At 36.2% G+C, this 27526-nt stretch overlaps 1 protein-coding gene across 2 annotated transcripts in view; it reads right to left on the bottom strand.

Moving 5' to 3' along the window:
- The window catches only part of MEI4 (meiotic double-stranded break formation protein 4), a 333870-nt gene that overhangs the window by 182237 nt on the left and 124107 nt on the right, over positions 1 to 27526 (bottom strand). The window lies entirely within an intron of this gene.

The raw sequence follows: 27526 nt of genomic DNA, 5'->3' as shown, positions 1-27526 counted from the left end.
TAAAGCACTGGCCCTGGAGTTAGGAGTACCTGGGTTCAAATCCGGTCTCAGACACTTAATAATTACCTAGCTGTGTGGCCTTGGGCAAGCCACTTAACCCCATTTGCCTTGCAAAAAAACCTTAAAAAAAAAAGGGGGTGGCTAGGTGGCGCAGTGTATAGAGCACCGGCCTTGGAGTCAGGAGTACCTGGGTTCAAATCTGACCTCAGACACTTAATAATTACCTAGCTGTGTGGCCTTGGGCAAGCCACTTTAACCCCACTGCCTTGAAAAAGCTAAAAAAAAAAAATTATCTATCAATTTGAATGATAAGCACCATTGTTCCTGAGGACAGGGCATTCATGATTTACATGAAAAAGACTTACATATTAAGTAGTAAAGAGACTTGATTTGGGTAAAAAAAATGTATTTTGGTTGTCAAAATGCACTGATCAGATATTAAGATTCATTAATATAGAACTCAGGACAATGTGAGAAAGTAAAAGGTAATGCAATATAACGGAAAGGGCTGAACTTAGAATCAGGAAGATTTATCTTCAAGTTCTAATCTGACACATATTTGCTTTGAGATCATGGTCAAATCATTTAAACTATTCAATGGTCTGTCTAAAACTAGAGAGAGGAGTTTTCAATCTCCATCTTTGGAGTAAGGAGCTCCCACATCTAGTGGTGAAATTATGGAATAGAACAAAAATGTTCAGAATAGGAAAGCTGCTAATTCCTTTTCAATTTGCCTTAGTCAAACCATTTCTAGAGGTTATGATTAATTAATAACACATATTGTAGAAGTACCACTAACAACTTGGAATCTTTCCAGAGAATGGTAGAGTTTTGAAGCCAAGTTGTAGATTGAAAAAATGGCAACATTTATGTTGGAGAAAAGAGATAGGAGGGATATTATCACCAACTTAAATTATTTGATAGACTTTTTGTTATTTATTTTGTGGACTGGTGATTAGATATATTCCAATTAGCCTTGGAGCAAAGAAATGGAAATGAGTGGTGAAAATTATAGAAAACTCAACTATGATTCCATATAAGGAAGAACTTTCTGATAATAGCATTTATTTCATACTCTAAAATTTGCAAAGTCCTTTATGAATGTTTTTTCATGATATCACAACAGCTCTAAGAGGGAATCCTATAATTGCTTCCATTTTTAGTCACAGGTTTTAATCACAGCTTAAGTGACTTACCCAAAAAACACAAAGGCATCAAATATGTGAGGCAGGATTTGAACTGAGGTCTTCCTGATTCTTAAGTCAAGGTTTCTATCCACTCTGCCACTCTCTCAACTATTTAGACTTTTGTACTTCCTCTCTAGTTGTCTTTCTTACCCTATGAATGCCTATCTTTTCAACACCCACCTCTGATTGGTATTGCCTGCCCAAACCTTGTTTTTAGAAAATGTCCAGGTCAACTATTCGTCCTTGACTCCCATGGCAGACAGTTTTCAGCTCTGCTCCAGGTGCCTTTCTTACCCTGGATATGTCTCTGCTCCTGTAGATCCCTTCTAAAAACTGGTGGGTTCCTGTCCAAAATTTGTATCAGACTCAATCCTGATGTGGAAATCCAGAATCACAGTGAGTTCTTTGTCTAGCCCTCCTCAGCACAGGGAGAAACAGGGTGGCTAGTGGACACTGGGGACCTAGCCAACCACATATAGGTAATGCTCAGAGAGAGAGAGAGAGAGAGAGAGAGAGAGAGAGAGAGAGAGGCTGTGCTCTAAGGCCTGGATCCAGACTAGTCCACCTCCAGATTTAGACCAGGCCATTGAGTTGGGGATTGGTAGGAATGAACAAATTTCCTGGCCAAAAACCAGGTCAAGGTAACATCCTGAATGGAGTAATAGGGGGCCTGAGCAAGGTAGTGATGGAACCTGGAAAAGGAGGTATTAGGGGTGTACCATAAAAGGAGCAATTTGAAGCAGGAAGCAATGGTTTGGCTTCAGACACAGAACAAGGGCTTGCTTCCAGAGAGTTCACCTAGTTCAGTTGGCAAAGGAACAGCCAAGGTAAAGAATCCCAGACCTCAGTCTACCATTCTGCCATGTTGGGCCAAGCTTTTCAGTTGACTGAAAGGGGCAGAGACCAGGAACAATATATCATTTTACAGAAACAAATCAGGGTCATGAATTTGTAGACTTTAAAATAGGGAGCAGAAATAGACTTTGCCCAGGTTTAGAGCTTTATGGGATCAATGAATGCCAGCACATCTCCAGACTATGTCCAAGATCCTGGAATATAACAATGCTCTTCAAGAAAACAGCAAAAAGACCAGGCCAGACCTTCCATTCATGATGTGGCAAAGCCCAGTCCTAACATCATGTCCAAAGTGAAGAAGGATCATAGGAGATCAAACAAATAAACACAGAACTCCACTATAACAACATATCGTGGGGTACTCAAGACACAGAATCAGAAGAAGAGAATAATTCAAAACATAAACTAATCTAAAATTACAGCCAAAAATGAAGCACGTGCTTTTTTTTTTAAGTTAACTTTTAAAAAAATATATAAATGTAAGAAGAGCATTTGAGGAAAAAAAGTTTGGAAAAAAGGACATCTTTGGAAGAAAGAATGGCAAAGAAAGTTAACAGCTTAGCTAGCATAAGAAGAACAAAACTTAGCCCAACTAAACCCCCATGTAAATTAGTATAGATCAAAAAGAAGTTAGTGATCTCATGAGATGATGAGAAATATTAAAACAGAGTAAAAAGACTAAAAAAATAGACATGCAGTGTGTCACAGCAAAGGTTCCTAACCTGGAAAAAAGACAGAGAAAATAAACAATTAAGGGGCAAATGAAGGTGGAGACAAACAGACAAACTAGACAACCTATTTTAAGAAATCTCAATGAAGAAAAATCCCTAAATCTTTGAGAATCAAAGGCAAAGTAGAAATAGAAATAATCTGTTCATCTCCTAAGAAAAACCCCAATGAAAATTCCCAGGAACAACAACAGTACAAATCTAGTTCTTTTAGGTCATAGAAAAAATACTGTAAGCAGTCAGAAAGAAAGAATTCAAGTATTGAGATGTCACAATCAGAATTACACATGATTTAGTAGCTATCATGATAAAGAAACAGAGAACTTGGAATATGACTTTCCAAAAGGCAAAAGATATGGGCTTACAACCAAAAAATAATTTATCCAGAAAAGCTGAATATATATAATCTTATATGGAAAGGGAAAAAAATAGACCTTTAATGAAATATAGGTTTCCAAGCATTCCTAATAAAAAAGACCAGAATAATGGGTATATATTTTAAGTTCAAATTTAGAAGTGAAGAGAAAAATAAAATAATTAATATTAATGAACAATGATAAGGGATTAATCAAGAATAAACTGCTAACATTCAAACTTGTGGAGATTATTATACATTTGTTTCTTCTGAAACAAGCATCATCAGGATTTATTGGAATCCAATTAGACAAGGCCTAGGAGTAGGTCCTATGACTTGATAATCTTAAAAGAAGAATGGAAGAACAGGATAGACAGGGGACAAAGGAAAAGGAAAGATAGGAAAATTTCCTACACAATCAGCTTCCACAAGTAGATATCTATAAGAACAAGGAAGAAGAGAAGTAGCTGACATTTTCATTTGAATTAATCAAAAGAAGGAAGAATACATATATTTACACAAAGCATATATACAAAATTGTATAAAGAAATACATTTTGGGGCCGCTGGATGGCGCAGTGGATAGAGCACCGGCCCTGGAGTCAGGAGTACCTGAGTTCAAATCTGACCTCAGACACTTAACAATTAACTAGCTGTGAGGCCTCGGGCAAGCCACTTAATTCCATTTGCCTTGCAAAAACCTAAAAAAAATACATTTCAATCAACAGGGAAATAGGAAGGAAAAGGTACAAAAGGAAAAAAGGAAATTAGAGAAGGAACAAATTAAAGGAGGGATAAATCCTAAACAAAACAAACTTTAAGGATGCACATAAAATATTTAGAGTACTTTATGAGATGGCAAAAATTGTAACTATTAGAGGTTACCTATAAATTATGGAAGGGAAGAAAGAATTATGGTATATAAATAAGGTGAACTTCTATTATGCTTAACTCTTATGAACTTAATTACCAATCAGGATGCCAGGGGCCCTATTGAGGAAACATTTTATTTACCTCCTAATAGTGAGATAAAGGACCTAGAATAAGGAATGAAATATTTTTTGGCTGGATTTGGCCAAAGTTAATTTTTTTAATCGACTATACATGTTTTATTGGGTTTGTTTTTGTTATAATCTAAAACAAATGAACATGTTAGAACACAGATTGCAGCTGATTAAAACAAAGTATTTTTTAAAATCTTTCAATGAACTTTTTGTTAGAGCAATAGCCTATATTTGGCCAAAGGATATTTGAAAATTAATTCCATTCTTTTAATTATTTCTTTCTAATGTTATTTTCCTTTTTTATGTATCTCTCTTTTCAGTTTTGTTTTAGGTTTTGTTTCCTCCCACACCTCCAGTAAAGAATCAAAAATTGAAGTAAATTTCCATTTATCTTTTGGTTCACATTTACAAGGTTTATTATTCTAGGGTACCCCTTTGTCAACTTTGAATTTTGAAACAATATACTCCAAATTTTCCTTGAATTATTTTATATAAGAAGACAATTTGTGTTGCTTGAATTGTGCTTTGTTAATAAAGTTTCGTCTCTTAGTTTACAATATTTGTTCCTTGGTGATGAAATTATGAAATTTTTAAGCATGATGTACTTTCAAGTTTCAAGTTTTTGCTTTCAAGTTTTTTCTCAGTCACTAAACTATGTGGTCTGTCATTTTAGCACTTTGAAATATTTTTTAAAAAACTTCTGGGTAGTTTCCTTAAGTATGAATTAAGTTTGGTATTGCCTTTAAAACATTTCTGAAATAGCTATATGTCTTAACATATCTTCCCATATTATCTTTAAGGTTAGTTATTTTGGCTTTTATGACATTTATGTGGTTTTAGAAATGTGTATTTTGCTTTACTTTTGAAAAATTTTCACCTTCTTCTATACTTTTTTTTTTGCAAGGCAAATGGGGTTAAGTGGCTTGCCCGAGGCCACATGGCTAGGCAATTATTAAGTGTCTGAGACCGAATTTGAACCCAGGTACTCCTGACTCCAAGGCCGGTGCTTTATCCACTACGCCACCTAGCCGCCCCCTTCTTCTATACTTTTGAATGTATATGCCATTTTCTTTTGTCAGAACCTTCACAAATTTGAAGAAGTTCTCCATTATTTACACAATTATTTATCTCAAATCTCACTCTCATCTAAACTGGTTCAAGAAATAACATAAATGTTTACACACATTTATGTACAGAAATTAATCTTATTTAACAGGAAAGTTAAGAGGAAATGAGGAAGGGTAAGGAGATAAGGAAAAGTAGATTAAAGGATGCCATATTCTCCTAAGGAGGATCTATTAGCCATGATACACACACACACACAAACACACACACACACAAAAATTATTTGAACACAATTACAAACACTTTACACTAGTAATGACAGATCTAAATAACTGGGGAAATAATGATTCCTCATAGGTGCCCAATTCCATATGATAAAAAGGACAATACTACCTATATGTAGCATTTTATGTCCTATTAGTAAACTTTCAAAATATTACTCTGTAGAGTAATTCCTCTTCAGTAGCCAGTGTAACAAAAATGACAATACAACTTAAATGCAATATTTCATATCCTATCCAATGTCACAAAATATTACTCTATGAAAGTAGAAAATAATAACAAAATTCAACAGGAGGGAACAAAAGATCAAGAATATCAATGGAATCAATAAAAATGAGAAAGGGGGCATGGCAGTACTGGGTCTTAAATTGTACTAAAGCTGTAATAATGAAAACAATTTGGTACTGGTTAAGAAAATGTGAGATTGACTAGTGGAACAGATTAGCTTCACAATATACAGAAACAAATAAATCCAGTAATCTCAAGTTCGATAAACCTTAGGTTTCCAGCTACTGAGGTAAAAACTCACTATTGGATAAAAACACTTTTATGAAAATGAAAGCACTGTGTCAGACATTGGCATGCAACATTTCAAACAACTAAAGGAAAGTTTTCTTGTTTTTTTTAACAAGAAAAGTTCAAAGTGGATGTGTTTCTGAAATAAAATTGATATAAGAAAAATAGTAGTACAAGGAAGATAATATCAGAACTCTGGGAAACAGAACAGTTCATGAATAAACAAAAGAGAGAGACATTCACAAGAAGTAACAAATTATTTTTACTATATAAAATTATATGGTTTATATTAATGAAAGCAATGCAACTAAATTAAAAGAAAAGTAGAAAACTGGGAAAAATCTTTGCAAGTTCTTTTTCTGCCTTGAAAAAAGGGCTCAAAGGTCTCAAATATATAAGTAACTGGATCAAATTTATAAGAATGAGTCATTTCTCAATTGGTAAGTAATTAAGGATATGAACAGGCAATCTCCAGAGGGGAAAAAATTTAAGTATTATTTGCTACATGAAAAAATATTCCATGACACTAACAATAAGAGAAATGTAAATTAACAATAATTCTGAGGCACTACCTAACATTCATCTGATTGGCTAAAATGACAAAAAACAAAAATGGGAAATACTGGAGTGAGTGTATGTGTGTAGGGTTGGGGAATGGGGAGAAGCACAGTAATGCACTTTTTTTTAAAAGCAATTTGAGGGGCTTCTAGGTGGCACAATGGATAGAGCACCAGCCCTGGAGTCAGGAGGACATGAGTTCAAATCTGACCTCAGACACTTAATAATTACCTAGCCGTGTGGCCTCGGGCAAGCCACTTAACCCCATTGCCTTGCAAAAACTAAAAACTAAAAAAACAAAACAAAACCCCAAAAAAACAATTTGAAACTATTCCAAAAGTCTACTAAACTATGCAAACATTTTTTCCCAACAATATCTCTACCAATACTCTACCCTAAGGCAATCAAAGGAAGAGGGAAAATGACCCTTTTATTTACAGTTATGTCTTTTTTGTGGTGGCAGAGATTTCGGATGAGAGGATGCTATCAACTAGGGAATGTTGAATAAACTGTGATGCAATGATTGCAAGGGAATATCATAGGATAAGATAAGCAAGATGGTTTCAGAAAAATCTGGGAAGAATTATGTGAATTGATGCAGAACGAAGTGAGTAGAATTAGAATAATTCATACAGTAACAAGACAATCAATTTTGAAAGTCTTAGTAGAGATTGAAGCATTTTTTCTCTTTTTCTTGTCTTCTGAACTTACCTAATTATGAAATAATAAAAATCTGTCCCCCCACCCTGGTACTATTATTTTTCAGGCTTTTCCCTCAATATACACAATAGTTAGAATATTGTCTAAGTCACTGTCATGATTTGACTAAGTAGAGACCACCACAGGCAAAATTTGAAATAAAAACCTTTCTGGTTGTTTGCATTAGTTGTCCTTTTCACTATGGAATGAGTTAGCTAATATGATGATGAGTATGAACTTTAGATAGTTCCACATTCTGCTCTTATTTCAGAAGGATTTGCTTTGTGAGAGGTCATTTCACTTAATCTTTTTGTTGAATTGTTTAAGTTATTGAAACTTCGCTACAACCTTCTGATTTTGAGATGTCTAAGGCAAAAAAACTGTGTTTAAAGCTCTGCCACTATCCTGCTGATTACAAATCGCAATTTCAATATACTCTTCATCTCGCATGCTTACCTTTGTACTGATGTCAGTGTCAGGAATACAAGAACAGTATAATTCTTGAAGAATGAACTTTTCAAGTGACTCAAAGGCCATACATCAGATAAGGTTAAGGGAAACTCCTCATCTTCTTTGCTCATTTTTGCATTGACATCAGTATCAAATAATAAAAATGTTAACACAAATGATTCAGTGCAATCATGAATCCCAAAACAATGTTATCTTGGGAGAATGGGAGTTTCAATGAAATCAAAGACAACAAAGAAAATAAGGTGGGAGCAAGTGCTATCATTTAATAAATGTATGATAGGAAAAAAGAAAAGGGCAAGTTGTATAACAATAGCCAGGTATAAAAAATGAAGAAACACCTCCTCAGACATCTCATTTCTCACTAGCTGTTTTTCATTTGGAATTCTTCAGCTTCTACCATGTTGTCATTATCACTTGGAATCTTATCTTAAAACATCCAAACAGTTTCAGGACTCATACGTAATAAGCATCCTCTGTCCCTCTATTGGGAGGGTCTAGTCATGAGCTCCTTAAGTTTTATTTGAGGAGGAAAGACAGAACAGACATCTAATTTCCCATTTAACTGTACTTATTTTGGATTTCACTGATATGTTCATTATTTTGCCCCTTTCTCTTCTACTTTCCTCTTTTCCCACTTTTCAAGTTTCTTTCCTATATTTTCTTCCCCTATTTCATAGGAAACACCCTGACAGCAGGGTCTTTAAAAGAATTTTTTAATTAAGTATTGCAACCTAGTGCTTTAAGGAAAGAACCTGACAAAAAAAGAGCCTGGGGGACACTTATTAAATGTTTATTGTCTTTTGAAGAACAAAAAGATCTAGAAGACAGCCATAAACACAAAGGAAATCTATAGTATATTTATGGATAACATGGGCAAAAAGAGAACATGATAAAAAATTATTTTTGAGTTACAGTCTGTACTGATGAATAGAATTCATACTGATGATTTTACAATTACTAATGGTTTAATGATAATCCATGAAAGCATTATCATTGAACCATTAGTAATTGTAAAATGTAAGAATATTATCAGAGACTAGAACTCAGAATCTAATGTCATTCTAGTGATATACCAGTCAGAATGAAAAGATTAATGTCTAACCCAAGAATATATAATTATTTTAAGCGCAAAATAGTTCCAACCTTGTTTGCTGGGGCTGGGGTCTAGTCCCTGACATATCACTTGCTTATGGCATTGCCTATACTGTTTTATGTGCTAAAAGGTCTATTCCCTTTGTTAGGGTAACCCAACCCAATCTAACCTGGGACTCAAACTTTATTTTCTGAGCTGGGGTTGGGATGTTCACTTTAGACCTGGCGCACTCCTAAATTCCTGAGGTCAGATATGAGTTTTGTGGGACTAAGAGCCTACTGATTCTCCAGTTCTCCCACCTACACTGAGCTATATTCTTTACTTAATTTACTCCACAATATTTTGAATTAAGAACTTTTTTCACTATGTTTTTTAGGCATTTTTAGGCATTAGGCATTTGGGCATTAAATAACACCACATGAAGAGGCACAAAGACCTATTATAACAGAGGGAAAGAAGGTAGGGTGTGAACACTGAATAAATCCAACACTCTTTTGGATCTGGTCAAAAGAGGGAATAATACATATTCCCTATTGGGATTTAAGATCTATCCTAACCTATTAGGAAGGTGGGAGGGAAAAAAAGAAAGGGGAAGAAGAGAATTAATAAAGAAAAGATGAAAATAAAAGTAAAAAGAAAGTTAAAGCTAAAATTAAAAAGAAATGTTAAAGGGGGAAAGGAGAAAAACATTGGTGAGGAGGGATAAGGATAAAGGCAAGAGAAAACTATAAACAGGGGAAGACAGCATGGCTGTAAATACAGAATTATTTATCTTAACTGAAAACTTTGTAAATCTCATTGCATTAAGAGGTACAGAAGACATATTATAATAGAAGGGAAGGAGGGAGGAGCTGAAAATCACCTGAATCTTCCTCTCAGAGGTCTTATCTTAAAGTTAACTTACTCACACACTCTGTTAATTTAAGAAACTTATCTTACCTTTCAAGCATTAAAAGGGGAAAAGGGGAAGCACTGAATGGGGAGGGGGAGAAAAAGGGGAATTAACAGAAAGTAGGAAGGAAAGAAGTAGTAAAGGGAGAGGGAAAGATAGGGGAGGGGGAGGATATAGGAGGGAAAACACACTGAAGGTGGCAGTATTCTGAAACAAAATACTGGGGAAAAATACAAACAGAGGGAAGATAGCATGGAAGCCGATAAAGAGTAATTTTAACTTTGAAGGTGAATAGGATGAACTCTCCCTTAAAATATAAACGAATAGTAGAGTGGATTAAAAACCAGAATCTTACAATATACTGCTTACATGAAACTCATTTGAAGCAGACAGATACATATAGAATAAAGGTAAAAGGTTGGAGCAAAATATATTTTGCTTCAGCTAAAATGAAAAAAAGTAGGGGTAGCAATCCTTATCTCAAACAAATTAAGAGAGATAAGGAAGGAAACTATATAATCCTAAAAGATACCATAGAAATTAAAGTAATTTCATAACTAAATATGTATGCATACAATAGTATAGCATCCAAATTCTTAGAGAAATTGGAAGAGCTACAAGAAGACATAGGCAGCAAAACTCTACTAGTGGGAGACCTCAACCTCCTGCTCTCAGATTTAGATAAATCTAATCATAAAATAAACAAAAAGAAAGTTAAGGAGATAAAGAGATTGTTAGAAAATCTAGATATGGTAGACTTACAGAAGGAATTTAATGAGGATAGAAAGAAATATGCTTTTTTTCCTGCAGTATATGGCACTTAAACAAAACTGACAATATATTAGGGCATAAAAACCCAATGATCAATTGCAGAAATGTAGAAATAGTGAATACATCTTTCACAGATCATAATGCAATAAAAATACCAGGCAATACAGGACCAGGTAGATACAGACCGAAAACTAATTGGAATCGAAATAACTTCATTTTAAAAAAATGAGTAGATTAAACAACAAATTAGAGAAAGAATTAATTTCTTCCTAAATAATGACAATAATGAAAGAACATACCAAAACCTATGGGATTCACTAAAGGCGGCTGTCAGAGGATATATTATATCTTTAAATGCTTACATGAATAAATAAAAGAAAGAGGAAATCAATGAACTAAATATGCAATTAAAAAAAATCAGAGGAAGAACAAATTAAAACCCCCAAATTAGAACCAAATTAGAACAACTAAATTTAGAACAAAATTAGAAAAATCTAAAAATTAAATGAGTAATAAGTAATAAATAAGTAATAAAAAAGTAATAAAATCAAAACCAAGAAAACTATTGAACTAATCAATAAAACCAAGAGTTGATTTTATGAAAAAGCCAATAAAATTGATAAAGCTCTTTTCAATTTGATAAAAACAAGAGGAAAACTAAATTGCTAGTATCATAAATGAAAAAGGTGAACTACCACCAATGAGGAAGAAATTAAAGCAATAATTCAGAATTATTTTGTCCAACTCTATGACAATTAATTTGACAATCTAAATGAAATGGATGAATATTTAAAAAATATAAGTTGTCCAGGTTAAGAGAAGAGGAAATTAAATATCTAAATAATCCTATCTCAGAAAAAGAAATTTAACAAGCCATCATTTTTTATTTTTTATTTAATATTTATTCCCATTTTGTACGGATAATGTTTTTTATAAAATAATAAAATATTCCTGTTTTAAGAGTAGACAAAATACCACCTCCCCCCCCAAAAAATAGACTCGCTTGAGCGATAAATTAAAGGGGAGAGAAAAAAACTAAAATTAAAATTAAAAAATAATAGTAATAATTGAACAAGCCATTATTGAACTCCCTAAGAAAAAACTTCATGGCCAGAGGGATCCACAAGTAAATTCTATCAAACATTTAAGGAACAATTGGTTCCAATTCCATATAAACTCTTTGAAAAAATAGGTGAAGACAGAATTCTGCCTAACTCTTTCTATGACACCAATATGGTGTTGATATTTAACTCAGGAAGAGTTAAAACAGAGAAAAGAAAATTATAGACCTATCTCCCCAGTGAATACAGAGGCAAAAATCTTAAATAAAATCTTAGCAAAATGATTACAAGTTATCACTAGGATAATACATTATGACCAAGTAGGATTTATTCCAGGGATGTAGGGTTGGTTCAATATTAGGAAAACTGTTAGTATAATTACATATATAAATAAAATACCTATCAGAAATCATATGATCATATCAATAGATGCTGAAAAAGCTTTTGACAAAATACAGCCCCCATTCCTACTAAAAGCACTAGAGAGTATACGAATAAATGATTTGTTCATTAGAATAATAAGCAGTCTCTATCTGAAACCATCAACAAGCATTATGTGCATCAGGGATAAGCTAGAAGCATTCCCAATAAGATCAGGGGTAAAACAAGGATCCCCATTATCATCACTACTATTCAATATAATATTAGAAATATTAGCCTTGGGGTGGCTAGGTGGCACAGTGGATAGAGGACTGGTCCTGGAGTCAGGAGTACCTGAGTGCAAATCTGGCCTCAGACACTTAATGATGTGGCCTTGGGAAAGCCACTTAACCACATTTGACTTGCAAAAAAAAGAAAGTAAGAAAGAAAATAAATGTTAGCCTCAGCAATGAGGGAAGAAAAAGAAATTGAAGGAATTAGAATTGGGAAGGAAGAAATAAAACTCTCACTCTTTGCAGATGACATGATGGTATACCTAGAGAATTCCAAAAAATTATTTAAAAAACTACTAGAAATAATTAGCAACTTTAGCAAACACACAAGATATAAAAGCATTTGCACGGACAAAACCACTGTAACCAAGATGAAAAGAAATGTAGTAAATTGGGAAACAATTTTTGCAATTAGTATTTCTGACAAAGGACTCATTCCTAAAATATACAGAGAACTGAGTCCAATTTTCAAAAAAAACAAGCCATTCCCCAATTGACAAATGGTCAAAGTATGCAAAAGCAATGTACAGATGAGGAGATAAAAGCAATCCATAGTCATATGACAAATTGCTCTAAATCATTACTTATTAGAGAAATGCAAATTAAAGCATCTCTGAGGATACCACCTCACATTTGTCAGACTTGCCAATATGACAAGAAAGGATAATGATCATTGTTAGATGGGTTGTGGGAAGTCGGGGACACTATTATGTTGTTGGTGGAGCTGTGAACTCATCCAACCTTTCTGGAGAGAAATTTGGAACTATGCCCTAAGGGCAACAAAATGTTCATACCCTTTGATCCAGCAATACCACTACTGGGTCTATACCTTGAAGAGATCATGAAATGGGTAAAAACATCACTTGTATATTCTAGCAGTCCTATCTGTAGTGGCAAAGTATTGGAAATCAATAAAAACTTTTGGGAAAATTCAAAGTTAGTATGGAAGAAACTTAGATTAGACCAACATCTCACACCCTTTATCCAGATAAGATCAAAATGTATACAAGATTTAGACATAAAAACAATATTTTAAGCAAACTAGATCAAGGAGTACTTTGCTGGTTAAATATATGGAAAGGGAAGCAGTTTATGACCAAGGAAGAGATGGAAAACATCATTAAAAACAAACTAGATGGGGGCAGAGACAAGATGGCGACAAAAAAAGGATGAAGTCTTAGGCTCTCTCTCATAAAACTCATAAGCTAAGGACTCTAACTAAATTTTTGAGAGACAGAACCCCCAGAGGGACCCAGTGAGACAGTTCTCCTACTCAAGGTAACCTGGAAAAGAGCAGAAAGGCTCTGCTCCCCGAGGTTGGAGGGGTGGCCGCCACAGCAAAAGAACTTCAGCTTCCTGGAGGCAGCCCCAGGATGCTGGGAGCCAAGGCTCACAGCAGCGGGGGAGCCCCCTGAGCTACACCCCAGGGAGCACTGAGCATAAATTGGGGGAACAGCGGGAGACCTCTTCCAGAGCTAGCAGGTGGAGCACAGCCCTCAGGGCACACAGGGAGCAATGTGGTCTTTCCACAGCCCAGATCCAGGAACAGAAACAGGTGGAGCCAGTAAGCAGGAACCCCCAGGGCATGAGCCCATTGAACCTAAGGAGGGGAGTGAAGAGAGAGAGACTGCCTATCTCTGTCCTCTGCCACTGGAACAGGACTCTGGGGCTCTGACAACATTCAGATTTTGATTGCAGTCTAGGCCCCCCCATAGAACAGCAGCCCCCCCCCCCCCACCTCAGCCCTGTGGCAGAGGGGGGAGTGCATATGGTCATTCACAGACCAGGAGGGAGGACAGAGCCTCACACCTGAGACCCTCATGGGTGTGTCCCAAAAGCTCAGGAAGCACCCCTGAAACAGGCTAAGGCTGGGAAAATGAGCAAGCAGAGGAACACCATAGAGAAATATTTTGCAAATGAGCCCAAAGGATCAAAATACTCAGTCTGAAGATGAGGAAGCACAAGCTCCTGCATCTAAAGACTCCAAGAAAAACAGAAATAGGGCTCAGGCTATGACAGAACTCAAAAAAGACTTTGAAAATCCAATGAGGGAGTTAGAAAAAAAACTGGGAAAAGAAATGAGATGAAGGAAAAACATTAGAATGAAGTCAGCAGCCTAGTCAAGGAAATCCAAAAAAATGCTGAAGAAAATAACACGCTAAAAGCCAGCTTAGGTCAAATGGATAAAACAGTTCAAAAAGTTATGGAGGAGAAGAATGCTTTAAAAAGCAAAAATAGCCAAATGGAAAAAAGAGATAAGAAAACTCTCTGAGGAGAATAAATCCTTCAGACAAAGAACAGAATTCAGGGAGATTGATGAATTTACCAGAAATCAGGAATCAATACTTGAAAACCAAAATAATGAAAAATTAGAAGAAAATGTGAAATATCTCATTGAAAAAACAACTGATATGGAAAACAGACTTAGGAAAGATAATCTGAAAATTATTGGAATACCTGAAAGTCATGATCAGGAAAGGAGCCTTGACATCATTTTCAAAGAATTACTACAGGAAAATTGCCCTGATATTCTAGAAGCAGAGGGCAAAATAGAAATGGAGAGAATCCACTGATCCCCCAGAGAAAGAGATCCCAAAAAACCAACCCCTAGGAATATTATAGCCAAGTTCCAGAACTCCCAAGTCAAAGAGAAAATATTACAAGCAGCCAGAAGGACACAGTTCAAATATCGTGGAGCTGCAGTCAGGATCACACAGGACTTAGCAGCAACTACATTGGAAGCTCGTAGGGCTTGGAATACAATATACTGGAAGGCAAAAGAGCTTAGAATGCAGCCAAGAATGAACTACCCAGCAAGGCTGAATGTCCTCTTCCAGGGAAAAAGATGGGCTTCCAATGAGCCAGGAGAATTTCAAAGGTTCCTTTTGGAATGGCCAGAGCTGAACAGAAGGTTTGATCTTCAGATACAGGACTCAGGTGAAGCATGGAGATTGGAGGAGAGGGGGGAAATATGAGGGACTTAATGAGGATGAACTGCATGTATAGAAAAATGATGCTGATAATATTCATATGAACCATCTCAGTTAATAGAGCAGGTAGAGGGAGCTTTTATAGTTGAAGCACAGGAGAAAGCTGAATTTGAAGATAAAATATGGTGTAAAAATGGAGTCAATAGGAAAAAAAGGGAAATGGAAAGGGAGAAAGAAAAAGGAGAGGGGGAATAGTCCAAGATATTTCACATAATAAGATTTTTTTTTTATTTACAATGAGCTATTGCAATGATATGGAAGGCGGGGGCAAGGGGGAATGAGGGAACCTTTGCTCTCATCAGAGATGGCTAGGAGAGGAAACAGCAAATATACTCAATGGGGTATAGACATCTGGAATAAGAAGGAGGGGGGAGCAGGGGGAAGGGGTGGGGATGTGAATAAAGGAGGAGAGGATGGACCATGGGGGGACAGTGTTCAGATATAACACATTTTCTTTTTTACTTCTTGCAAGGGGCTGGGAAAATTGCCCTGATATTCTAGAAGCAGAGGGCAAAATAGAAATGGAGAGAATCCACTGATCCCCCAGAGAAAGAGATCCCAAAAAAACCAACCCCTAGGAATATTATAGCCAAGTTCCAGAACTCCCAAGTCAAAGAGAAAATATTACAAGCAGCCAGAAGGACACAGTTCAAATATCGTGGAGCTGCAGTCAGGATCACACAGCTTAGCAGCAACTACATTGGAAGCTCATAGGGCTTGGAATATAATATACCGGAAGGCAAAAGAGCTTAGAATGCAACCAAGAATCATCTACCCAGCAAAGTAAAAGATGGACTTTCAATGAACCAGGGGAATTTCAAATGTTCCTGTTGGAATGGCCAGAGCTGAACAGAAGGTTTGATCTTCAGATACAGGACTCAAGTGAAGCATAGAGATTGAAGGAGAAGGGGAAAATATGACGGACTTAATGATGATAAACTACATGTATTACTGCATAGAAACATGACACTGATAATACTCATATGAACCTTCTCAGTTAATACAGCAGGTAGAGGGAGCTTTTGTAGTTGAAGCACAGGAGAAAGCTGATTCTGAAGATAAAATATGGTGTAAAAATGGAGTCAATAGAAAAAAAGGGAAATGTAATGGGAGAAAGAAAAAGCAGAGGGGAAATAGGCCAAGATATTTCATATAAGAAGATTTTTCTTTATTACAATGAGCTATTGCAATGATATGAAAGGGGGGAAGGCAAGGGGGAATGAGGGAAACTTTGCTCTCATCAGAGGTGGTTAGGAGAGGAAACAGCATATATATACTCAATGGGGTGGAGACATCTGGAGTAAGAAGGAGCGGGGGACAGGGGGAAGGGGGGATGTGAGTGATGAAGGTGAGGATGGACCCTGGGGGGTGAGTGGTCAGATATAAAACATTTTTTTTACTTCTTGCAAGGGGTTGGGATTGGATGGCCTGTCCAGGACCATAGGGCCAGGTGGATGATGGGCCTAAGGCGTGGTAGGGGGGCTCAGGGCCTTTTGGCCCCAGAGCCAGGGATCTGTCTGCTGCGCCACTCAGCTACCCTACAGCAGAGTCAGAGTGAAAGGAGAGAGAAAATATAGTGCATGGTAGTGGAGAAATACGAAAGGAGGGAGTTGCGATCAGCAAGGGCAACGGTGGAAAAATATGGAAGTAACTGTTGCCATGGACTTACCATAAAGAATGTGATCCACCCACGACAGAGATGTTGGTGTTGGAACAAAGACACAAGCACATTTTTTATTATTATTATTATTATTTGGGGGGGGGGTGCAGGGCAAATAGGGCTGGGTGGCCTGCCTGGGGCCGCATAGCAGGGTGATCATTGGGTGTCTGAGGCCAGATTTAGACCGGGGTGCTCCTGGCTCAAGGGCCAATGCTCTGTCCGCCACTCAGCCACCCCTACTGTTATTATTGTTTTATTTTATTTTCGGTCTTTTTTTTCTTTTACTTTTTTTTTTTTTTGGTCTTTGCAGGGCAGTGGGGTTCAGGTGGCTTGCATGTCACACAGCCAGGGGATTTTTGGGTGTATGGGGCCAGATGTGAGCTCAGGTTCTCGTGGCTCCAGGGCTGATGCTCCGTCCATTGTGCCACCTGGCCATACCTACAATTATTACTATTATTTATTTAATTTAAAATTTTTCTCTCCCCTTTATCGCTCAAACAAGTCTATATTTACGGGGTGAGGGGGTATTTCGTTTACTTTTTTCTCTTTTTTTTAATTCTCATTTCGTACAAATGTTTTTTTTACATTAATAAAATATACTTGTTTACAAGTAAACAAAATACCCCTCCCCCCATGAATATAGATAGACTTACTTGGGTGAAAAAGTAAAGGAGAGAGAAAAAAATTAAAATTAAAAAAAATTATAGTAATAATTGTAGGTATGGCCAGGTGGCGCAATGGACGAAGCACCAGCCCTGGAGCCACGAGCACCCGAGTCCTTATCCAGCCTCGTAAACCCAATAATCACCCAGCCATGTGACATACAAGCCACCCGATCCCCACTGCCCTGCAAAAACCAAAAAGAAGAAAGAAAAAAAAGACCCAAAATAAAATAAAATAGTAATAATAGTAGGGGTGGCTGGGTGGCAGACAGAGCATTGGCCCTTGAGCCAGGAGCACCTGGGTCCGAATCCGGCCTCAGACACCCAAAGATCATTCTTCTATGTGGCTCCAGGCAGGCCACCCAGCCCCACTTGACCTGCACCCTCCCCCAAATAATAATAAAAAAATGTGCTTCGGTCTTTGTTCCAACACCATCAACTCTGTCGTCAGTGGATCACATTCTTTATGATAAATCCATCGCAAAAGTTACTTCCATATTTTTCCAATGTTGCCATCACTGATCGCAACTCCCTCCTTTCTTATTTCTCCACTACTGTGTACTATATTTTCTCTCTCCTTTCACTCTGACTCTGTTGTAGGATCATTGAGTGGCACAGAAGACAGATCCCTGGTCCTGGGGCTAAGAAGCCCTGAGCCCCCATACCACCCCTTAGGCCCAGAATCCACATGGCCCTATGGTCCCGGACAGGCCTTCCAATCCCAGCCCCTTGCAAGAAGTAAAAAAGAAAATGTGTTATATCTGAACACTGTCCCCCCATGGTCCATCCTCTTCTCCTTTATTCACATCCCCACCCCTTCCCCCTGCTCCCCCCTCCTTCTTATTCCAGATGTCTATACCCCATTGAGTATATTTGCTGTTTCCTCTCCTAGCCATCTCTGATGAGAGCAAAGGTTCCCTCATTCCCCCTTGCCCCCGCCTTCCATATCATTGCAATAGCTCATTGTAAATAAAAAAAAAAATCTTATTATGTGAAATATCTTGGACTATTCCCCCTCTCCTTTTTCTTTCTCCCTTTCCATTTCCCTTTTTTTCCTATTGACTCCATTTTTACACCATATTTTATCTTCAAATTCAGCTTTCTCCTGTGCTTCATCTATAAAAGCTCCCTCTACCTGCTCTATTAACTGAGATGGTTCATATGAATATTATCAGCATCATTTTTCTATACATGCAGTTCATCCTCATTAAGTCCCTCATATTTCCCCCCTCTCCTCCAATCTCCATGCTTCACCTGAGTCCTGTATCTGAAGATCAAACCTTCTGTTCAGCTCTGGCCATTCCAAAAGGAACCTTTGAAATTCTCCTGGTTCATTGAAAGCCCATCTTTTTCCCTGGAAGAGGACATTCAGCCTTGCTGGGTAGTTCATTCTTGGCTGCATTCTAAGCAATTTTGCCTTCCATTATATTGTATTTCAAGCCCTACGAGCTTCCAATGTAGTTGCTGCTAAGTCCTGTGTGATCCTGACTGCAGCTCCACGATATTTGAACTGTGTCCTTCTGGCTGCTTGTAATATTTTCTCTTTGACTTGGGAGTTCTGGAACTTGGCTATAATATTCCTAGGGGTTGGTTTTTTGGGATCTCTTTCTCTGGGGGATCAGTGGATTCTCTCCATTTCTATTTTGCCCTCTGCTTCTAGAATATCAGGGCAATTTTCCTGTAGTAATTCTTTGAAAATGATGTCAAGGCTCCTTTCCTGATCATGACTTTCATGTATTCCAATAATTTTCAGATTATCTTTCCTAAGTCTGTTTTCCATATCAGTTGTTTTTTCAATGAGATATTTCACATTTTCTTCTAATTTTTCATTTTTTTGAAGTATTGATTCCTGATTTCTGGTAAATTCATCAATCTCCCTGAATTCTATTCTTTGTCTGAAGGATTTATTCTCCTCAGAGTTTTCTTATCTCTTTTTCCATCTGGCCAATTTTGCTTTTTAAAGCATTCTTCTCCTCAATAACTTTTTGAACTGTTTTATCCATTTGACCTAAGCTGTTTTTTAGCATGCTATTTTCTTCAGCATTTTTTTGGATTTCCTTGACTAAGCTGCTGACTTCATTTTCATGTTTTTCCTGCATCTCTCTCTTTTCTTTTCCCAGTTTTTCTTCCAACTCCCTCATTTGATTTTCAAAGTCTTTTTTGAGCTCTGTCATAGCCTGAGCCCTATTTCTGTTTTTCTTGGAGTCTTTAGATGCAGGAGCTTGTGCTTCCTCATCTTCAGACTGAGTATTTTGATCCTTCTTGGCCTCATTTGCAAAATATTTCTCAATGGTCTTCCTCTTATTTCTTTGCTTGTTCATTTTCCCAGCCTAAGCCTGTTTTTTGGGGTGCTTCCTGAGCTTTTGGGACACTCCCACAAGGGTCTCAGTGTGTGAGGCTCTGTCCTCTGCCTGGTCTGTGAATGAACATAAGCGCCCCCCTCTGCCATGGGGCTGAGGTGGGGGGGCCCTGTTGTTCTATGGGGGGACCTTTACTGGGATCAGGATCTGAATGTGGTCAGAGCCCCAGAGTCCTGTTCCAGAGGCAGAGGACAGAGCTCTGCAGTCTCTCTCTCTCTTCACTCCCCTCCCTCAGCTCAATGGGTTCATGCCCTGGGGGCTCATGCTTACCAGCTCCACCAGCTTCTGTTTCCTGGATTTGGGCTGGGGAAAGACCAAGCTGCTTGCTGTGTGCCCTGAGGGCTGGGCTCCACATGCTCACTCTGGCAGAGGTCCCCTGCTGTTCCCCCACTTTGTGCCTTGTGCCGGTGCTCCCTGGGGTGCAGCTCAGGAGACTCCCCCGCTGCTGTGAGCCCTGGCTCCCAGTGCCCTGTGGCTGCCTCCCGGAGGCTGAAGTTCTTTGGCTCTGGTGGGCCACCCCTCTGGCAGGCCACCCCTCTGACCCCGGAGAGCAGAGCCTTTCTGCTCTTTTCCAGGTTACGTTGAGTAGGAGAACTGCCTCACTGGGTCCCTTTGTGGGTTCTGTCTCTCAAAAGTTTAGTTAGAGTCCTTAGTTTATGAGTTTTTATCAGAGAGCTCCTAAGACTCGATCCCTTCATGTAGCCATCTTGGCTAGGCCCCCCCCTTTCATTTACTCTTAAACAATATTTTATTAATGTAAAAAAAATTATTTGTATAAAAACAAACTAGATAATTTTGATTACATTAAAACAAAAGGCTTTTGCACATACTAAACACTGTAACCAAGATCAAAAGAAATGCATCAAACTGGGAAACAATATTTACAACTAATGTTTCTGACAAAGAACTCATCTCTAAAATCTACAGAGAACTAAGTCAAATTTTCAAAAAACAAAACCATTCCCCAATTGACAAATGATCAAAGGATATGCAAAGGCAATTCACAGATGAGACAATTAAAGCAATCCATAGTCATATGATAAATTGCTCTAAATCATTATTTATTAGAGAAATGCAAATTAAAGCATCTCTGAGATAACTCTCAGAGTGGCCAATATGACCAGAAAGGACAATGATCAATGTTGGAAGGGATTTGGGAAACCTGGATCATTAATATATTGTTGGTGGAGCTGTGAATTCATGCAACCTTTCTGGAGAGCAATTTGGAATTATGCCCAAAGAGCAACAAAAAATGTGCATACCTTTTGATCCAGCAATACCACTACTGGGTCTATAGCCTGAAGAGATTATGAAAAGGGGTAAAAACATCACTTGTACAAAAATATTCTTATCAACCCTGTTTCTGGTGGCAAAGAATTGGAAATTAAGTGAATGTCCTTCAACTGGGGAATAGCTTAACAAACCGTGGTATATCAATGTGATGGAACACTATTGTTCTATTAGAACCCAGGAGGGATGGGAATTCAGGGAAGCCTGGAAGGATTTGCATGAGCTGATGCTGAGCAAGATGAGAACCAGAAGGGCATTGTACACCCTACATTGTATAACAGCAACATGGGGTTGATGCTAAACCTTGATGGATTTGCTCATTCCATCAGTGCAAAATTCAGGGACAACTTTGGGGTATCTGCAATGGAGAATACCATCTGTATCCAGAGAAAGCATTGTGGAGTTTAAACAAAGACCAAAGACTATTACCTTTAATTTAGAAAAAAAAAAAACCCAACCCATTATCTTATTATGTAATTCTGCTCTCTCTTATAATTTATTTTTCTTCATTAAGGATATGATTTCTCTCTCATCACAATCTACTTAGATCAATGTATAACATGGAAACAATGTAAAGACCATCAGACTGCCTTCTGTGTGGGGGTGGGGGTGGGAAGGAAAATGGGGAAAATTGTAATACTCAAAAGACATAAAATCTTAAAGAAAAAAATTAAAAAATAAAATTGTAAGAAAAAGGCATTATAAGCAAAGAAGTAATATCACTATTTTATATTTTATACACACACACACACGCACACACACATGCACAAGTTTTATAGCATCCAAATTCTTAGAGAAGCTTAGTGAATTACAGGGAGACATAAACAGTAAAACTATAATAGTGGGAGAACTCAACATCCCTTTCTGGGAATTAGATAAATCTAATCACACAATAAACAAGCAAGAAATTTAGACAACGAATAGGCTTTTTAAAAACTTAGGTATTATAGACATCTGGTGGAAACTGAATGGGGATAGAAAGGAATATACTGTTTTCTCTGCAACACACAGTACCTATACCAAAATTAACCATGTACAAGGAAATAAATCCTTATAATTAAATTCAGAAATATTAAATGCATCCTTGTTAGATTATGATGCAATAAAAGTTAAATGTAATAAAGTGTCATGGGAAGACAATAAAAAATTAATTGGAAAGTAATTATAACCTATTAGTAAGTAATGAGTGAATCAAACAACAAATAATAGAAATAATCAACAATTTCATCCAAGACTGTCAACAATGAGACATCATACCAAAATTTATGGGATGCAGCCAAAGCAATTTTAGGAGAAATTTTATATTACTAAATGCATATATGAATAAAATAGAGAAAGAGAAGATCAATGAATTGGGCATGTAACTAAAAACTTAGAAAAAGAACAAATTAAAAATCCTCAATTAAATATAAAATTACAAATTTTGAAAATAAAAGAGAAATTAATAAAATTGAAAGAAGGAAAACCATTGCAATAATAAATAGTAGAATTGGTTTTATGGAAAAAAATAAAAAAGATAAAACATTAGTTAATCTGATTAAGAAGAAAAAAACTAAATTACCAGTATGAAAACTGAAAAAGGTGAACTCACCACCAATAATGAGGAGATTAAAGTTATAATTCAGAGATTCTTTTGCCCAGCTGTACATCAATAAATTTGACATTCTAAGTGAAATAGATGAATATTTGCAAGAATATAACTATGTTATCGATCATTATATATTTATAGTATTGACACCATAAAGGACCCAGAACAGGTAGAGATAGAATAATCAGATAATGATGACTCATTTGGACAGGAACTTGATATGACCAATGCTATGAAAAAAGTCTATTCTCCTCAGAGACTGAGAAAATATCAAAGGGAATAACCCTGAGGTGCTGGAGAGAAATATTTATTCTACTGATATTGCTATACTGTTAGAGTAAATATCCCTTTGTATAAGATCAAAGATGTTAAGTGGCTAAGTGGAACTGGGCGGTTAGTCATTGGTGCTTAAGAGAGCTGGGAGAACTACTTTAAACTATAAGAACAAGCTGATGTCTGTAGAGCAGAGATATCCTGAGGTACTTCGAGAAACCTCAGAAGGAGAAGTATCTGGTCTTGTCCTACCATTGTGAGGTCAGGAAAATATACTGGCTATTTTAGAGACAGCTAGAGGTATAAGGGATAGAGTCCTAGTCTGGGATTAGGAAGACCTGATTTCAAAAGTAACTTTAAACATTTGTTAGCTGTATGATCCTGGGCAAGTCACATAATTGCTGTTTCCCTCAGTTTTATCAACTGTGAAATGGGGGTATCAATGGCATGGGTTGTTGTAAGGTTCAAATGAGATATTTGTAAAAAGTACTGTAGCAGGCACTGTATAAAATGTTTAATTTCTTCTCTTCCCCTATTTTTGGATACTTAAGGGATCTCTTTCATTAGAATGTAATCTTTGAAACAAAGTTTCTTTTTTTTCTTTTCATTCTCAACACTTATTACAGTAGCTGTTATATACTAGGTGCTTATAATGCTTGTTTGATTCAATGATCATTCTTCAAGTCATATAATTATTATTCATTTGACACATTATCCAGCAGAACAAAATGCATCTTCTTATGGCAATATCATCTAATACTACTCTTTAAAGTCTTTGTAATGGACAGATATCCATATTGTCAACTGCTCTTCACAAGCCCTATGCTATAAATTGAAAGTTTTTACTACCATCAAGTAATATTGTTTTGACCTTGAAGTCAAGTCTCATTATTAATGTGACCTTTGGATCAAAGGCATAATTTCTTCATCACAATAGAAGATGAATTTTCCCACCCCATTTTCCTAAATGATTTGAGATAGTCCACATGGCCCTCCTGATGAGCTAGTGCTTTCTTGCAATATATAATATATATATATATATATATATATAGTTCTACCTTTCGCCCCTCTACAATATTTTGCAAATGCACTTACACTTCAAATCTATCCCTTGGCTGGCATGCTGCTTCTGTTGGAAAGAAAATTCAATTTCTACTGGCTAAGATGACTTCTGGATTCCAGAGAATTTTTCACCTAGAAAAATGTTTTGCAAACTTATAGTTGGGGTCTTTATTTTTGTACATTGTGAAAGAGTTAACACTTTATTGAAATAAATAAGTTTATAAATGTTATAGCATCTGCTTCTATTTATAATAACCTTTTATTTTAACTTTGCATTGAATATAACGTTACTTTAATAAATCAATGATAGATCTGCACATAGAGAACATATTATGAAATTATTATAAGTCAATTACTGTTCATTACATATAGCCAATATCCTCTAATAGAAAGGGATGATGGTGCTTATCAAAACAGAATCTTATGATTCTATTCTTGAAGAAAGTATTCATACAAGTGTAAGCTGAGTAATCATTAAGTATTTTTCCTCTTTTTTCTTGATTCCACATCAACATTTCCATGTTGTTTTTTTCTGACACTAATTTCAGCAGTGATATTAAAGTGTATACTAACTTAGTATGAAGCATGTTTCATTTTTCATCAAATTCCTCTAACTAGACACTGAATAAGTTCTAATTATCTTCATGGTCTGTGTTCTTATGCTTTTTATGGACATTTCAGGCAACATATTCAGTATCCCAAAAAATAATGTTTCTTCTTATCGTTTTGCACACAATGAGACTAACTTAACTCCTTTATTTGCTTCCCTGAAGAAAGTTATCCTTCCGTTTTGCCCGCATTTTTTAAAATGTCTTCTACTTTAGCTTAGAACAAGAATAAAAATGAGGCAGCTAGGTGACATAGTGAATACTATCTAGAGTTAGTATAACTAATTTTCATGAATTTAAATCTGTCTCAGACACTTACTAGTTGTGTGACCCTGGTCAAGTCACTTAATCATATTTGCCTCACTTTTCTCTATAAAATAAGCTGAAGGAAAGGGCATATCACTCTAGTGTTTCTGCCAAGACAACCCTAAATGGGGCCATGAAAAGCATGAATAAAATGACAATAAAAATGAAAATTTGGATTTGGTTCGGTTCAATTAGAATCAATGATCTTTGGACAAAAATTATACATTAGGAGTAAGAATAGGTCTGGAACCTAAAATGAGGAAATTCTCTCTTTTAATGTACTTTGGTACAATTTCTGCAACTTAAAAATCACCACATCCAACTCTATCAGTTTAAAGATGAAAGAAACAGAAGCACAGGTGGGTTGGGTGACTTGTCCAAGTTCACAAACATAATAAGCAATGGAAGTCACACTTAAACCAGATCTTCTGACTCCAAACTATACCAAACTTCTTTAAAAGAAAAAAAAAAAGCTGTACAAGATGGAATTTTGTTTTCTATTTTTAGACCACTGTAACCCAAAAACCCCACTGCCTAATGGCTACTACTGATAAGCTTCCTCTCATTAAAAATAATTAATTCCTGGATAGCCAATAGTCTAAGCACTATTTAAATATATTATCACATTTGATATTTACAAGAACCCTGCAAAAATAGATACAATATCTACATTTAACTATTGAGGAAACTGAGGCAAACAGCAATTCAGCTAATAAATGTCTGAAGTTATTTGAAATCAAGTATTTTTGAACCCAGATCCAGTGCTCTTATCTACTGTACCTCCACTTGATTCTAAAATAAAAGTCCATGCTTTAATTCTTTCCACATTGCTAGAATCAGTGAGAATTTGTGTACTCTTTTCAGAGTATTCCAAATTCAGACTCATTTTTATAAGACTTTTTTTTCTGTCCTGGTAAAAGAACTGAGATTCAAAATACAGTACCAGTGCGTGCACACACACACACACACACACACACACACACATATACAGTTTTTCTCTATTGTCTGGTAAATAATAAAATTCAAACAGGCACTAACATTCTATGTCATGAAAAAATATGTTTTAAATTATTTGGGAAGAATAAAATAGAAACCAAGGTACAAAGTAGGAATATGACAAAGTATCATGAGATAGGTTTTCAAATATGTCTAAAAAGAGTAATGAAATAATTTCATCTTTCATAAATGTGGCATATTGATAGGGTATGATGAAAAAAAGATAAAAGGATTCTACAAAAAAGACAATTTTCTCAACTGCTAAAAAACTCCATCATGCTGTTTCTTTTCCTATAATGTGTTTCACTAATAATGGCTCAATTAAAAAAAAAAGATCTAACAGATATAGAATGACATCATCTACTATAGGCATTTTAAAAAATCTTTGGCCAATATTTTGAATATTTATCTAAAAAATGAAACAAGGGATAGATTATGAACTCAATAAAAGCAATTGAAAATATTACATTTTAAAAATCAATAGCAGTTTTCCTTGAGTGAAACACAATTTCTAAGATAAGGTTGAAAGAGATAATTTACTCCCCCTCTATCCACTTTAATCCTTTTCTTGGTTGTCAATTAAAACATTCAGAGATAGGGTATTTAATATTACCCAAATGAAGAAAAGAAAGACAATGAAAATACAACATAATAAAAACAAAGGAAAACAATTCTATCTTTAAGTTGGGGGAAGAACCAGGCTTAATAAATGCTACAAAAGAACAGAATATGAGGTTTGCCTATTTCAGCACTACTGACAAGGAAAAGTCATACACACATTTAATGTAAGGTTTGTTTCCTACTATGATGTGCAGATGTGCAGTACCTCTGTACTAGTTACTAAGGCAGTAGTAACACAGGAAATGAAGACATAGTCTGACCTCAAGAGGCTATAATCTAATGAAACTGAAAAAAACAAATATGTTTATAGCTATTAGTCATAATATGGCAGCACAATATAAGGCATTTCAATGTTATAGCACCATGAAGCTGAGAAACCATAAAAATTTTAGGAATTGAGACTTATTTACTTTTAGGTGCGAAAGAGAATGAACAGCTAGATGGTACAGTGGATTGAGTACTATCTCTAGAGTCAAGAAGAGACTTAAGTTTAAACCTATCCTCAAACATTTACAAGCCAAGACCCTTGGCAAGTCACTTAACTCTGCCTCAGTTTTCTCACCTGTTAAATGATCTGGAGGAAGAAATGGCAAACCTTTCCAATATCTTTACCAAGAAGATCCCAAATTAAGTTACAAAGAGTTGAACATGAATGAAACACTTGAAAACAACAAACATTAAATATAACACTGTAACAAGCAATGAAAGAACTAGCTCTAGAGATAAAACATAAGCAAAAGATGACTGATGTACACAGAAACAAATTGTCTAAAAACAAAGAGTAGCAGAAGTTTGGTGGGAAAGTAACAAAAATGGAAGGGAAAAAAGGTGGTGAGTTGGGAGGCTCTGGGATATAAAGTAACAGAACTTACTGAAGAACTTTTGGACCACAAGATAGATCCATTTCAAAGATTGGATCTA

The sequence above is a fragment of the Macrotis lagotis genome, chromosome 5 (assembly GCF_037893015.1).
Source record: "Macrotis lagotis isolate mMagLag1 chromosome 5, bilby.v1.9.chrom.fasta, whole genome shotgun sequence".
Lineage (NCBI taxonomy): Eukaryota > Metazoa > Chordata > Mammalia > Peramelemorphia > Peramelidae > Macrotis > Macrotis lagotis.
This window is presented reverse-complemented; position numbering and strand designations above follow the sequence as displayed.